Genomic DNA, 14,581 nt, shown 5'->3' with positions numbered 1-14,581 from the left:
AAAAAAAAAAAAAGATGCATGTTATAGTGTTTTAGTTTAATCTTGGTGTTTAAAATAGCTAATCTAAGATGGCATTACACTTGGTAAAGGTAGAGCTTAAAGGGGAATTCTACCAATTTTATCATTTACAGGATTACTATTGCATATGTGAAAATAAGGTCTTATAAAGCATTTTGTAGCTCCAGAGGCAGGTGCGTAAAGCCTGATAAATTGCCTCAAGTGATGTCACTTGGGTCTCATAACGAGTTAGAAAGAAGTGACTTTACCAGATCTGTGTAGCCTGCTCCTCATCTCTGCTTGAGGCTAGTGGCTTGAGTCTAAGTTAGCCACTATGAGCATAACACACCTGAATTCCCTACCCAAGAGTTGGTGGACATGTTGCACTGTGGGTAATATACAGTAGGCACCATATATTGGCAAGGAAAAAAAGAATATACAATAAAAAAAGACGATATATCTGGTTCTTTTGGCAACTCTCTAATGTGAGGTATCGACAATGTTATAGTGCAGTGCTAACAACACCTGGGGATACTGAGGTAGCATCCAATTTTACTGGGGACATAGCTGGCACAGGATAGTGTCAGGGCACAGGTAATACTGGTAAAGTAATTAGTTGTTAGGTCTAGATGTAATTTGTTGTTAGGCATGTAATTACCACTGTACTGTAACTGTACCAGCTTCTAGCAGGCCCCACATATACTGAATTTCTTCAGTTGTCAACAACAACAAAACCTGCAACCCTGATTAGCTTGACTCATTTCACATAGTCACTCTCCTCCTTCCTGCACGGCATCAGTCCTAGTCTTGTGTTTCCGGCCATGTACTTAGTTTGACATTGGTTTCAGTTAATTTAGGTCAAGAAGTAGGCACAGGCAAAAACAAAAACAAAATACCTCAGGGATGAGGTTTGTCATTCATTTTCTATCACAGTCTCAAACAAAAGAGTGTCTCGCTATCAGCAGCACAACCACTCACCTCTCTTTTTCCTCTACTCTCTTAGGCGTCTGCGCCCTGACAGGCTCATATTAGGTAAGACTCGCTTTTTTGACATTTGACAACCATTCAACAGAACAAATGACAACCTGTGACGGTGATAATAGGATGTTCCAGAGTAAGGGTGGCTCCAGATGCTGACTGAGGAAAATGCTGACAGTTATGTGCTTGAGAACATTGTTGGAGCACAATCACACACACTTACGGTACGCTGCTCTTGGGCACCCCATGCTGGTGTGCAACTGACCCATACTAAAACCCTTGGCAACAGAGGTTATATGATAGGAATGACTAATAACACACATTGCAGCCAGGGTATTCTTAACAGTGCTTGCTTTGCTAAAAAATGACTCTGTCTCGTATTATTCCTATAGGATTCAAACAATACATTAAATGTTCTGACAACTATTACTTTCCAAACAAGATGTTACAGTCACAGTTTAATGTCATGTCGTGGCTTTGCAGTGAAATCACTTCTCATAACAAATGGACAGGGAAAAGTCAGACAACTTGCTGACCTCAGACAAGTTATGTGAGTGGGGAAGATCCAGTGCACAATCCTCTACTATGACAGTACCAAATATATCCAACGCGTGCTCCAAAGCAAGGACTGTGGACGATCTCCCAGCTTTCTGCATACACTTAGTTCTAATTAACACTGAATCCATTTACTGAACAGGTGACAGTTACTTTGTAAGTCTCATACATACTGCAGTGAGCACTTTGTTTAATCTACCATGTATCTACACTCTCTTGAGGTTTCACAGATTATAACAGCAGACACTTCCCTGGGTGTGGCTGGCTGCACCATGCACGCAATGGGAACAACACTGCTCAGGAGTCCCTGTTTTTGTTGAAACTGCATCTTCAGCATTGTATCAACACAACTGACCATATACCAAGGACAAAGAAACAAAACCAATTGCGGTAGAGGGTAAATACTTGCATGCCTGCAGTGTCAGTGATCTCAAAAAGCTTGGAAGACTCAGAGCCATGACTTTCCAGGCAGGATTTGTTGTTGTGGTTCCATGGGGAGAGTTGAAAGGATAGAATGGTTTCATCTGGGTCAGGTCAGTTGAGCAGTTTGAGCCCAAGAGTACATTAGAAAGAGCTGAAATAACGCTCTTAGACAGAGCAAGGAGCGGACTTGAGTGCCATGGCAGCCCTGTAGTGCTTTTAACATGCCCTGTGGATTCTTTGGGTTCATTAAGCGGTTTGGGGTTTGTGTGACAAGCCTTTCCACAACCTGCTGTGACATGGGGAAAATGCCCTTCACCGAAAAAAAGTGTTACAGGTAATGCCAGTAGGAGACCCTGAAGGACACTATCTCTGGAAGCCATTTACAGAGTGAAAAGGTAGTTGGGTGAAGAGGGAAAGCAGAGTTTATACACAGTATTACATGTCTATGCAACTATTTTATTTAACAAAGGTAAAATAAAAACTTAAATTACCTGCTATTTTTAAAAGTTATACTTCTGCTTCTGCTCACAGAGTTTTTTAATGGTGGATATTCTACTTTGGAACAAAACTCTGCAATCTTAGGGAAAAAATAAAAAAAATCCCAGGCTGTTGCTTCTCAGGGCCTGTGTGTTCCAGTGATCAGAGAGAATGTGATTTAAGGTGATGATATGCAGAGGCGCCATCCTCGTCTGGCAGACGGCTGCAGCAGTGGTATGAAAGTGCTCCCTTCGGCAGAGAGCACGTGTTGCCTAGCTGCTTCCAACTTACAATTCACCAGAGATAGACTAGGTCCGCTGGCACTTACGCCAGAACCTCGCTGCCTTAGATATTTATACTCTGTTCAATATCCGGCTGAAATATGGTGAGATTCAATGAATATTCTTGAAGTTTTAAAAAGGCTGTAAAGGATTTGTAAGTATATGTGAGCTTGCTCCCATAGAGCGTTTGTTATTTGTGTTCAGTTTGAGAAAAGTTTTTGGCCTCACAGGAAATGAAAAATCTACATAATTGAAAAACCCACCATTGGAATAAGTAAAATTAGCAACTGCCACATTTTATGGCAAATAAAAAAAAATGCACTGTCCAGTTTTAAACAAATATTCCAGCCACTCTAAGTTTGAAATAGGAGCTAATAAATGAATGTTTTTCATTATCAGCTTAATTAACTACCTGGGTAATGTTATGTATTAAGGCAAACCTGTGGGTCTCTGGACTCCTTGTTGTTTGGGATCAGTCAGGTGGATTCAGACTAGGCAGGATAACTGTAGCCTGCTGCGACTTTAACATTTTACAAGGCAGTGTCCATAATTGTTTGTTCGAAGATAATGTCCGGTACTTGCTTCCTAACTAACACAGTGTTGTATTTGTTTTATAATCCATCTGTACTTTCACATAGACACACAATACACCCGCACACACACTACACTGCCAACTGTAAGACCATGGTGAAGTTACTAATTTGAGTGAATTCTTTTTAAAGCTTTTGCAACTTCATTCCGAGTGAACATAGCTGTCCCTTGTTGTGTTTACTATTTTCTTTTGGTGATCGAACTATCAGGGCATGAAAGCTGTCTACTGGAAACTGGTGCTCCACTGACAGGGCCTGAGCAAAAACACTACATAGGGGATGGGCCAATTCCATTTAAAACACATTGGTTGCTAGTATTCAGCTATGATTGCGGTGTAGTACAAAATATTTTACGCATGATGAACAGTAAAGATTCAGGGCTTTGCTGAAAACATTCAGGGCTTAAGCCCCGTAAGCCCAGCCACGGGGCCGCCCATGCCTGAAATCAATATGTTCATTTTCACCCTGTTTCCTCCGGAAGTATAGCAAATTGGTAGCCGGGTAGCCAGATGCTGGAGTCAAATATATGACTACTGGACAAGTGAAGTCACAACTCATCATTTTACACTTCTCTGGAAGAGACAGGTCATCCTGTGGTCCTGACACAAACATGAATCCTCCTAACCCAAATAAAGCCATCCCAAAGCACATCACCTAGTCTGCAGACAGGTGCTCTGAAACAGATACCAATGCGCCACTGAGGCCGTTTATTTTCCTCACCAACAAAAGAGGCCAAAGAAAAATATCTGAAGTTAAAAGGAGACAAGCCTGTGCAACAACAAAAAAGAAAAGATAAAACAGCATGAAAACATTGTACTTCACAGATAACAGCGCAGTTTATTAATTAACGCAGTCTGCATTTCTAAATATTACCCTGAGCTGTCTGTCCAAGTATTTGCAGATAATTGGCATACAGAGAGTAAAATGTACAGCCTATGGTTTACCCATCCTACATATCTTCACGTTTGGCCTTGCTTTTTGTCCACACCCTGATACTGGAGCACTCAGCCAGGGGATTGGCTGCCCACACGGTGCGTTGCTTGTCAATTGATCAGGGTCTGACTCTAGCTTAGTGCACCTTCACTGGAAACCTCAAATGAGGCGCAGCACAAATGCATTCATCTTCATCAGAGGAGCACAGGATAAAGTATCAGGGAGTTTTTGTGCAGCAGACATGGTTATAAAGAAAGCACTGAAACCAGATGATTTTTTGTTTCTATTTGTAGTGCTTCAAGTGCTATGACTATCACATAATTTCTGTGCTGTGTCCATGATGAAGCTACATCGCAGGCCCTCTAATTATGTGGCACTTTTGTGCAGTGTTGGCTGGCTTGTTGTTGCAAGAGATGCCAACTACATAGACCTGTGCAGTACTATCATTTGTAAACTCATAGCTTACGATTGCATTTTTTCTTCTTAAATAAATTGCAGCTGTGAAAGCTTGATGCCCTACATTTTTCTGCAAGTTGAATCCTGCCTTTCTGCTCTGTGTCTCTGATAAATCACCACTCTACCAGAACTCTTACTGACCGTGGTGAAAAGATAGTGAACCTTTGAGGCTTTGACCTGTGATGTAATTGGAGACGTTGTGTGCACGTTAAAACCAAAGAATAAAACAGCCCGCTCAGAAGGAGAATCATGGATTTATTCTGGCCAGTGTAATTTATTAAACTGTTGCTCATGCCCATTTATCATAATCAATCAAAGGGCAGCTGGGCCAAAAGAGCAATTTAGAGCACTGCAGAGTTATGCCATTGCTGAGTCTGTAATAAGTTTGAAGAAGATTATATAAGGCAATATTGCACCTTGGGGTACAGTTTGTGTCAAAATGTAATGAATCATTCATTACTGGAGATCCATAGCTTAAACATTTGTCCACAGGTTAACGCAGAGAATGGGCTGTACAAGATAAAAAGGAATGAAGAGTGAACATAGAAATACATTTAAAGTAACAGAGATCAAGCAGGCCAGATGTGGAGAACATATGGTAGATTTTTAAGCAATAAAAAAAAAAATTTCAAACCACTGAACACGTCAGTAGCACCAACCTGCAGATCGTGTTTTCTTGCATAACATGTACCATGAATGACAATATGAAACTTTCAGAAAGAACGAAAAAAGACATGCTTTTTCCATGACAGTAACAATATTCTGTGGGTGCTATATAATTGGCAACTCCTTGCTCTGGGCAGACTTTGGTCCCAACACTATTGATTATGAGTAACACCAGATGCCAGAGTTGGATGAGCGATGAGCAGTGAGAGGATGGAACTGATGAGTGTGTCATGAGGGGGTTGTTTGTCTTTTGGCCAGGGAATTGTGTCAAGGCTCACAACCTCCAAAATCCATCAGAAAACTAGCTGTCCAACAGACTACATGTTCATTAAAGCACATTAGACATGTGGACACTTCTTATCCAAGACGGTGATAAATGGCCGCTTCGACTTTGGGACATTGTTTCCTGAGCAAAGTCATCAAAACATAGGAATAAACATCTCATTGATAGCACACAAAATTATATAATTTATCATCACTTCTAAATAGCCCTTATATAAATAACAGGGCATGACCAAATGTATGTCTTTATTGAATAACATACTGATAATACATCATATTTGAGAGCACAATAATGCATTCTGAGGTAATCTGAGTCTTATTTGTGAGAAAATCGATCCATAGTACTTTGTAAAAGATGCCTTACAAAGTCATGTTAAAAAGCACATACACAGATTTTCCGCCCCCACTGATCATTTTCAGCATAATCTCTCATCAGGTCTGCTGATACCACACGCAGTGAATGGCCCACAGTCCCAGCAGAGACATGCTGCAGCTGCTGCTCTGGTGCCTCTTAGATCTTCGGGACTTGGGCGATGTTTTGCCCCACTTACATGCAGCAGCTTTGTGAATTAAAAAGGCTCCACAATAAACTCTGCTTGTGCTGCAGTGGATAGCAAAGCCTTCCTGTGGGTCTGAATTAGTGTTCTTGGACTTGTACCCAGAGTCCCTGCAGCCAAACAAAGCAGTGAAGAATTTTCTTTGCTGTCTAACACCAGCAGAGGGGGGTGTGCTCAAGTCAGGAGGAGAATGTGTCAGCTGTGCTGGCTGAAGCCTCAGATGTTTCTCAGCAGCCACACCCTGGAATAAAACAGCTTACTGACACAACCACAATGACAAATGGTATGTGTTACTAATTTGAACATAAACACTGTCTGGTACATCTGCAACATTCCACACAGTTCGATGATATGATGAGTTGAACAGTAAAACAAATATCTGTTGTCTCAATGTAAAATACTCTGTAGACATAGCAGGCTAAAATAATGATAATTAAATATTACATTTATTGAATTTGACCATCTCCAATCGCTCATGCCAGATATGAGCCTGTCTGGCAGTTTAAGATTTAAATTTTAGTCCTTTCTGCCCATTCTGTGATAGTCTTTCCCAAGGGCTCTGAATTGAGGTTTTTACTTGTACTAGCTGTCACTTAGGAAACAAAACTGAAAAACATACTGGCTCAGTAGATCCAAGCGAACAGTATCCCTCCTGCGCAGTGCAGAGGGCTAATATTTGGAGTTTTTTAAATGAAAAAAACAGGTTAAAGAAAACCCTTCTGCAGGGCTTTATGAAATAGTCTGAGATGAATTATGCACATCCACTGGCTTTTGATATCCATCCCACAGGGCCTTTTCTCTTTTCATTAAAGCTCTATTTTTTCCAACTATGCATCCCCTTTTTTAGAGAAAATGACTGGGCAAAATCCTTTAGTTCGAATCAGTGCAAGATTAAATAGCCTATTGTGTGTGCTTTTTCTGTGGCTGCTGGCTGTTCACTGGCTGGGGGGCTATAATAATTTACACTAAAGATTAATTGGGTAAGGCCAGCGTGTTGAAGTTGCACTTTGGTCTTATCACATTGAACAAGATCAATACAATCACAATCACACTGAAATCAATTGTACACTGTATGGCAAGACCAACAAAGAGTATTTGGATGTCTGAAACATTGTCTGAGGCATAAAACTTTAAAACAATTTGTACCAGTCAAAGCTCTGCTGTGTGTCCAGTGACCCAGCTGAGTGAAGTCACTGAGACCACACATACACACACACACATATATATAAGTCCTACTCTAACCTCCTAACCCTGGTGAAAACTGGCAACCTCAGTGCTAAATGCTGAATGCAGCTGTGGTGGAAACAAGTTGGACAACAACTCTGTCCTCAGTTGTGATGCGCCCAGTCAATTGGTTAAAAGTCTGAACGTCATTAACACACCCACATGCACAGTGGCACTGTTTGTCTAAATCATGCTTAATAACTAATTTATAATTAATTAATGACATTTGACTTCACTGAGTGGATGTTATCTTTGTGTCTCACATCTCTGATAAAAGGAGGGACATCTAGTTTAAACTCTATGCCGCCTCTACTGTAGCTCAGTTGCATTTATTGTACCAGTGGACATCATGTATCCTCTTACAGCGCGCCACGAACCCGCCATTTGGTTAAAAAAAAGAGACGGTTTATAATAACGATGAGACACGGAGCTCATCCATATTAGAAGAGTCTTTAATGAACTCAGACCGTAAAAGACACTCCTCCCGCTCCCGGCTCCCACCGCTCTGCTCCCGTAGCCAGTCGATGCGCGGCAGCGCGGGAGGAAATTCATAGCCCTATCTTTATCAGTATCAGCATCGCCTTGAAGACAAAGAGAGAGCCGCAAATGAAGATGTGCTCCAATAGCAGGAGAAGCCCGTCTTAAAGTCACTATTTCTGCAGCCGTGCCCGCCCGGAGGCAGACAGATACCGGTCCTTGGAGACTCTTCGGGGATGCGCAAAGATGTGAGAGTAAAAAAGCGAGATGCATTGTGATTGGCCATACTCTTTCTAAAAGCATCAGACACTGCGAGTCATGTTTGCTCCAGCCAGAGCAGCAACGAGGTGGCATCAAACTTGAAGGAGACGTGTTCCCAGTCTGCACAGTGGATGCGTTCACAGCGTCAACGATCAACTTGACGCATTTCCCCTAAAGAGGCGGACGCGCTCTCCGTGGTGCTGAAACAGAAAGACTTGGCTGATCAACTAGTGAAGAAGAGGAGGACGGCCTCACTTCGCCACCTGCTTCTGAGCTTGGTGCTATTAGATAGCTTCAGTAAGGTAAGTCCAGCACTGGATGTAGTGTACAGTAAAATGCAGATGAGCTGTTTCAGTCATATATCTTTATTGTGATTGGGGTATTGTAGGCTATTACAGCCTCTACAGCGTCCACTCCATCTGTTATTTGTCTTTATGTTGTCCTGGGCGCCTGCATGTGTTTTATTTTAAAGTTTAATCCTGCAGATTGACTACAGCCACAAAGTTACAATCTCAATCTTTAGTTGGTTTAGTTTACATGCTCAATTAAGGAAAAGTATGATGCCGGCAGATGCCACAGATTGCCTGTTGATTTATCTCTTTATGATTGCCATTATTAAGTGTTTCACTTTCCAAATTTTGGTGTCCATTTAGCTGTGCCCCGTAAATTAATTTTTCCTTCCTGCTGTGGCTTTTAACCTTTTAGCATCAAACTCTGAAAATCAATGCAGCACTTATCTTCTCCTTATTCTGTTTAATTGTTTTTAGGTTGTGTTGCATTACATCGAGTTTATTTACTTTTAGTTCATAAGTTGAGCAATTGTGAGACCATGGGATCATTGCAAAATCAGGGATGTTATTGCCTACTGCATAGCGACTCTTCCTGCTGTTTGTTTTTGTGCTGTATAATATTATCACACACGTCAAGATATGACAAAGGGGCGATTATTATTTATATGCATTGTTGGATAGACAATGTGGGGTGCATCTTTACTGGTTTCTGTTGCATGCAAAGTAGATAGTAGTATGGATTACGACTGTTGTATGTATCACATAGCTGCTTTTAGAATAGTAAAGAATGCTTTGTGTGGGGAACATTATGTAAGGACTCTTTGTATTGGGGCAGAAACTGGGGGAGCCAGCGGTTTGTGTTTGTCTCTCACTTTGCAGCCTGCTGGTACCTGATAACTTCATGCAGCACACATCTGTGTGGTACAGCTTTTTGTTTTTTTTGTGCCCAGCTTGTGGTTCCCAGGCTTCCAAAATCAATTTATGTTTTTTTTTTGTCTTTAAACAAAAACTTTGTAATTGATGATGAGGGTCAGTGATCCATTCCACAGATTTTAATGGCTTTTGTTTTTTTTTCTAGCTTGGCAAACCTGTGGCTGGAGTACAATCAGGAAATAGAAAATTTCAGGACAGAGTTTGTGTGTGCTCTTGTTGGAGTGTCACATAGGATTGGTGTGTTCAGTAGACTATAAAAATAGGCACTGCATGCTAACTGGCCTCAGGCATGTATTTTGGGTTAAGCCACTTTATATAACGCAAATGATTTTGCTCCACCATCTTGAACACAATCTTATACTTTATAGTGACTTTAAAACTCTAGATGGTTTCAGAGATTTGTCGAATGAAATCCTAATAAAAGCTGCCAGGGACAAATCAAACCAAGAAATGTAGTTAACTGGTTATCCTATAAGAAGGTTCGGAGTATTACTAAGTGCAATACAGCAGTTTGTACTTCTTTTCCTTGGATATTTTGCATTCACTATGTACGTCAGTGGTCAGCTAATAAAGATTGTTTCAAAAGTTTAAGATCTTTAAGATCTTAAATAGTGTTGTAATTGCAAGTACTGTGACTTACTTGCTTTAATTAATTACCCTGTTGGGCTGAGGGGAAGCGTGGGTGTCATCAAAGCAGAACAAGGCCCCTTTGAGGTGGGAAACTTGTGGCTGAATGACTTAAGTTACGGTTAATTTCAAAAGGCTCGACTTCATTTCAAAGACACTTTTTCTGGTCTTTTGTATTGAAATACATTTGGTATTTTATATTTCAGTCATCAAGTCAGTTAGCTCAAAACGCTGTGGGCTTGTGAGAGACTTTGCACAGAGCTTAAAGCTGCAATAGACAAGCTTGCACACTGGAGGCTCAAATCCATCCAGTCTCTGACACTTTATATTAAAGGATTATAAAGCTATAGAGTCATAAGATCTTACATGATTGGATGCAGCTTTCTTTGGTTCTTCTGTTTCAAAGACAATTTGCTGTTATGTCTAAATGTAACACTTACCATGCGCCGGTGAGAATTCCTGCCATTTCATAATTTTATTTGAATCTTGCATGCTTGTTTTCTAACCTAGCCAGACTTTGTTATTTACACCTGAGACAGGTGTGTCTTTACCTGAAAAGCTTGTTCAGGAACTTGACCTGTGTGTTGGATTTTTATATTCACTCCTCATGCAAAGACAAACCCTCCAAGAGATCATAAACAGAGCTGTAATTGCTAGTAAGGTTGCTCAGCGGCTTTAATCAATTACTGCACCATCCTCCATCCTCAGAGATGGGGAGCGCAGGTGTCATCAAAGCAGAATGAGGCTCCTTTGAGGTGGGAAATGCGAGACTCAATGACTTCACTCAGCTGGGTCACTGGACACACAGCAGAGCTTTGACGCGTACAAATTGTGCTTGAAGATGCTGCGTTCATCCTGGGAGGCTCAGCGGCTGGCAGGGGACCAGCGGAGCGGGGACATTGCACTCCAGATGGCCCAGAGAGGCCAGAGGAAGAGAGCTGTCCAAGCCCAGCTGGGAGTAAGGGAAGCTGGACTGCCGGTAGTGTGACTGTGTGTGTGTGTGTGTTTGAACGAGGGACACGGGACAAGAGAAACAGAGAGAAAGAGGTACGTATGTGTGTAAGAGTGTGTGTGCGTGTTGAAGGAATGATTGGGAGAGAAAGGGCGGGTGAGTGAGAGGGAAAATGAGAGCGAATGAAACAGGCGCCTCTGTGTGTGTGTGTGTGTGTGAGCAGGCATGGAAATAGTGATAGGAAAAGTGTGGGAGGCAGAAGAAATAAAAGAGAAGATGAAGGAGCTTGTATGTCTGTGCGCTTGTGCACATTTGTGTATTTCTGTGTGTGCGCATTGAAGGAGTGACAGGGTTGGAGACAGAAAAATGAAAGAGAGAAAGAAACAGGCGCATGAGTGTTTCTGTGTGTGGGAGGGAGAGAAAATGAAACTGGAAGAAGCAGGCATGTGTGTGTGTCTGTGTGTTTGTGTCATTGCAGAGAATGCATTACTGGTAGAGAGAAAGCAGGAGGGGCCAAAAACAAAAAAAAGAGGAAGAAAAAGGGAATGTGTGTGTCCCTGGGAAAGTGAGTGCATGAGAGGTGAGAGAAAAATGAAAAACAGGAAACCGGTATGGTGGGAAGCTTTCCTTTTGTGTGTCTTTGTGGAGAAAGCTATACACGTGTGGTCTTAATACTGACAGTGGTATTCACTGATAATATTAAGCAGCAAATCAAAGCTGCATGGAAAATCACACAGAGAAAACAAGAAAAAAGGAAGGTTGAACAGAAATAGTGTTTCAGTTTTTCATTCAGTCCGTCATCTCTGACCTCTGACTTTGTTATCTACTTAATTCATGTGCTTGTACAGGAGTCCTGTGACGTACAGTGGTCATTATGCTTTATGGTGCAAGAGCTCACAATCTGATATTCACTCCTCACTCTGATTGAGGAGACGTGTTGCATGTGGGACATTTTTTTTTCTTTTTACTGCATCTTGGAGGCGTTGCACTCCCTCTAAAGTGAAGCCACCTGAGAATGAGTGCAGATCACATGACAACACACACACACACACACATACAGCGGCTTCACAGAGATAACTTCGCCTCACTGTTTCCATTTGGAAAGCCGCTAGAGAGCAGACGGAGAGAAAACGTGCTCTTTTCATTCTGCCACATCTGCTCTGTGATGGAATGGAGCATGATCTGCACTTTGATCACAATGAATTATTCCTGTCCTTGGCTATAAATATGGTCTGTCTACAGCACCCAATCTCTCTCCCTCTACTTAAACAAGGAATCTGTGCTTGCCTCAGAGTAGCACTCTCCTGAGTGTGTCACTGCGGGCGTACTGCAGCTCCGGTTTTCTTCCTCACACTGTGAAGGAACCAGAAGCCCTACCTCAGCGAAAGCCTTTTCTGGAGAAGACTGTGATGTCTTCAGGAAAATCTATGGATTTAAAATAAGGAAACAAAAGGGCTTTGTGTTTCTTAAAGGATGAGGCTGGTGTTATTCCATATCCCTTTAAAAACAAACACACCAACCAACAGTACGTTCATAATAATAATAATAACAATGTCTTCGTTAAAGGTCCAGTGTGTAAAATGTATCTATTTTTCTATTGGCAGAATTTTAATATAATATTCATAGGTAGGTTTTAATTAGTGTATAATCACAACCTTATATTACACATATACCTGAAACAACCATATCTTTACAGTGTAATTAGGAACATGATATCCACAGTGATAGCGGTGCTGAATTTGCACAGCTAAACCAATGATACAACTGCATTGGCTTTCTTTTGAAATGTCAGATGATTACAGATTTACAATACAATAGAAGTAACGTCAGACTTAATGGCCACTGCCAACCCTTTAGTCTATGTTTTTCATTTGTTTTGTTTTCATGCCATATCACTGACTCTCCTGTCTTTTCAGATACTGCCACTCCCTCCTCCCTTGCTATCACCTCATTCCCCTCACCTGGTTTTCCCATCCGTCTCCTCACCTGCATCGTATTCCCTCATTTGTCCCTCAGTATCTATGCCAGTCCACTTTCATTCACTCCCCGCCAGATTGTCTACTGTGTTTTGCTTATTTCCTGCGTTTTTGGTTCCTGTTTTGACTGACCTGCCTGTTTGACTCAATTTGCCTAATTCCTTAAATTCAGATTTCTCTGGCTGTTCCGCGTCAGATTTGTTTGCCTGTTTGCCTGTTCCCCCGGTTTAGACCTTTGCCTGCCTGAGCAAACTCAACTTTCGTGCTCTATTGTCTGCCTCTGTGTCGTGCTTCTGTGTTCTAAGTCAGGCTCGCTATAAGACTCTTAAGTTGGTGTAACAACAAGTTTAGATCAAGGGGCACGCAGATTGGATTGGATTGTACAGTGCGATGATGGATGAGAATTCAAAGCCCTTAAAGGGAAATCAGAATTATTTTAGTGCGTTTTTTGCCACCATTGCTAGCTAACCACTCTGTATCTGCATGTATGTCGTAATCAGCAGTAAGAGCGCAAACATCCAACAAAACAGTAATTAACAAGTCAAATCAATCAAGACTACATCCACAAACTTATTTAAAATGTTTTAGTACCTGAAAAGGAAGAGAATCAATAGATGATGTACGCACGGTCTTCACTCTGTTGCATCTTTAATGAGAATGAAGCAAATGTGGTGAGAGCTCCCTCTTCTGGATGTCTGCAGACAATCACAGATAAAATCCTATGGCATCCACTGGGTAGATTTAGATGCTTCACTCTGTTGTAATCACAGGTTATTTTAAAAGTTTCTTGTGTTGTCTTATGTTTTCATTGATTAATTTCCTACTTAAGGTTTCTGCTCACACAACCTGCTGATTTTAATCAAATGATGAGCTAAACAAATTAAATTTCTCATGTTGGGGTACTATTTTCAGCCACAGGTGTAGATGTAGGTATGGCCAATAGGGGCACGTGTCACAATTTTGAATAATTTTGTAACTCCATAAAGGAGTAACTGGTCTGTGTATAGTTGCCAGGTTTGTGTGTTTCTTATGAAAAATGGGTGTTTTGTCAGGTAGCTGCAGCACTGCCACTGACATCTGTGAGATGAGTAAACAACAAATTTCTAGCCGTTGTTACTAGTTTAAATGATTGTGTAGCTTGAACATATGACATTGACATAATTCATATGCAAAATTAGCCACAGCATGTCCACTGGATTAGTTAGTTTGTAAATATCATGCATCACTCCTGGCAACAGCAGTTTAACCAGCACAAAGACACACAGGCAGGTGGAGCTGCAGGCTCTCAGGTCAGTGTTGATTTCATAGTGAAATTGCAGGTACAGATGTTTAAAACAGAACAGCATAAAGTAGAGTAAACCTCTAGTACGTCCACTTTAAATATTAATTTTAGTCTCAGATTGACATTAATACAACAAAACGTTAAATATAACTTTAAATATTTAAAAACTCATTATGATACAAGTCCTGTTTTGATGTAGGTTTGATTTTGGTGTGTCAGAGTTCTATGATTCATTATCTCATTGTAATAAAAACCATGGGGACTGGGAACTAGACCACAACTCACTGGAATGCCACCAAACTGGACCTAGCCAGCTGAGCTGGGATTTACTTTGTGTTAATACATCTTTTCTGATTCAAAGAGC

The sequence above is a fragment of the Morone saxatilis genome, unplaced genomic scaffold, assembly GCF_004916995.1.
Source record: "Morone saxatilis isolate NCDOM2014 unplaced genomic scaffold, NCSU_SB_2.0 Contig11, whole genome shotgun sequence".
In the NCBI taxonomy this organism is placed as follows: domain Eukaryota; kingdom Metazoa; phylum Chordata; class Actinopteri; family Moronidae; genus Morone; species Morone saxatilis.
Note: the sequence above shows the minus strand (reverse complement) of the source record.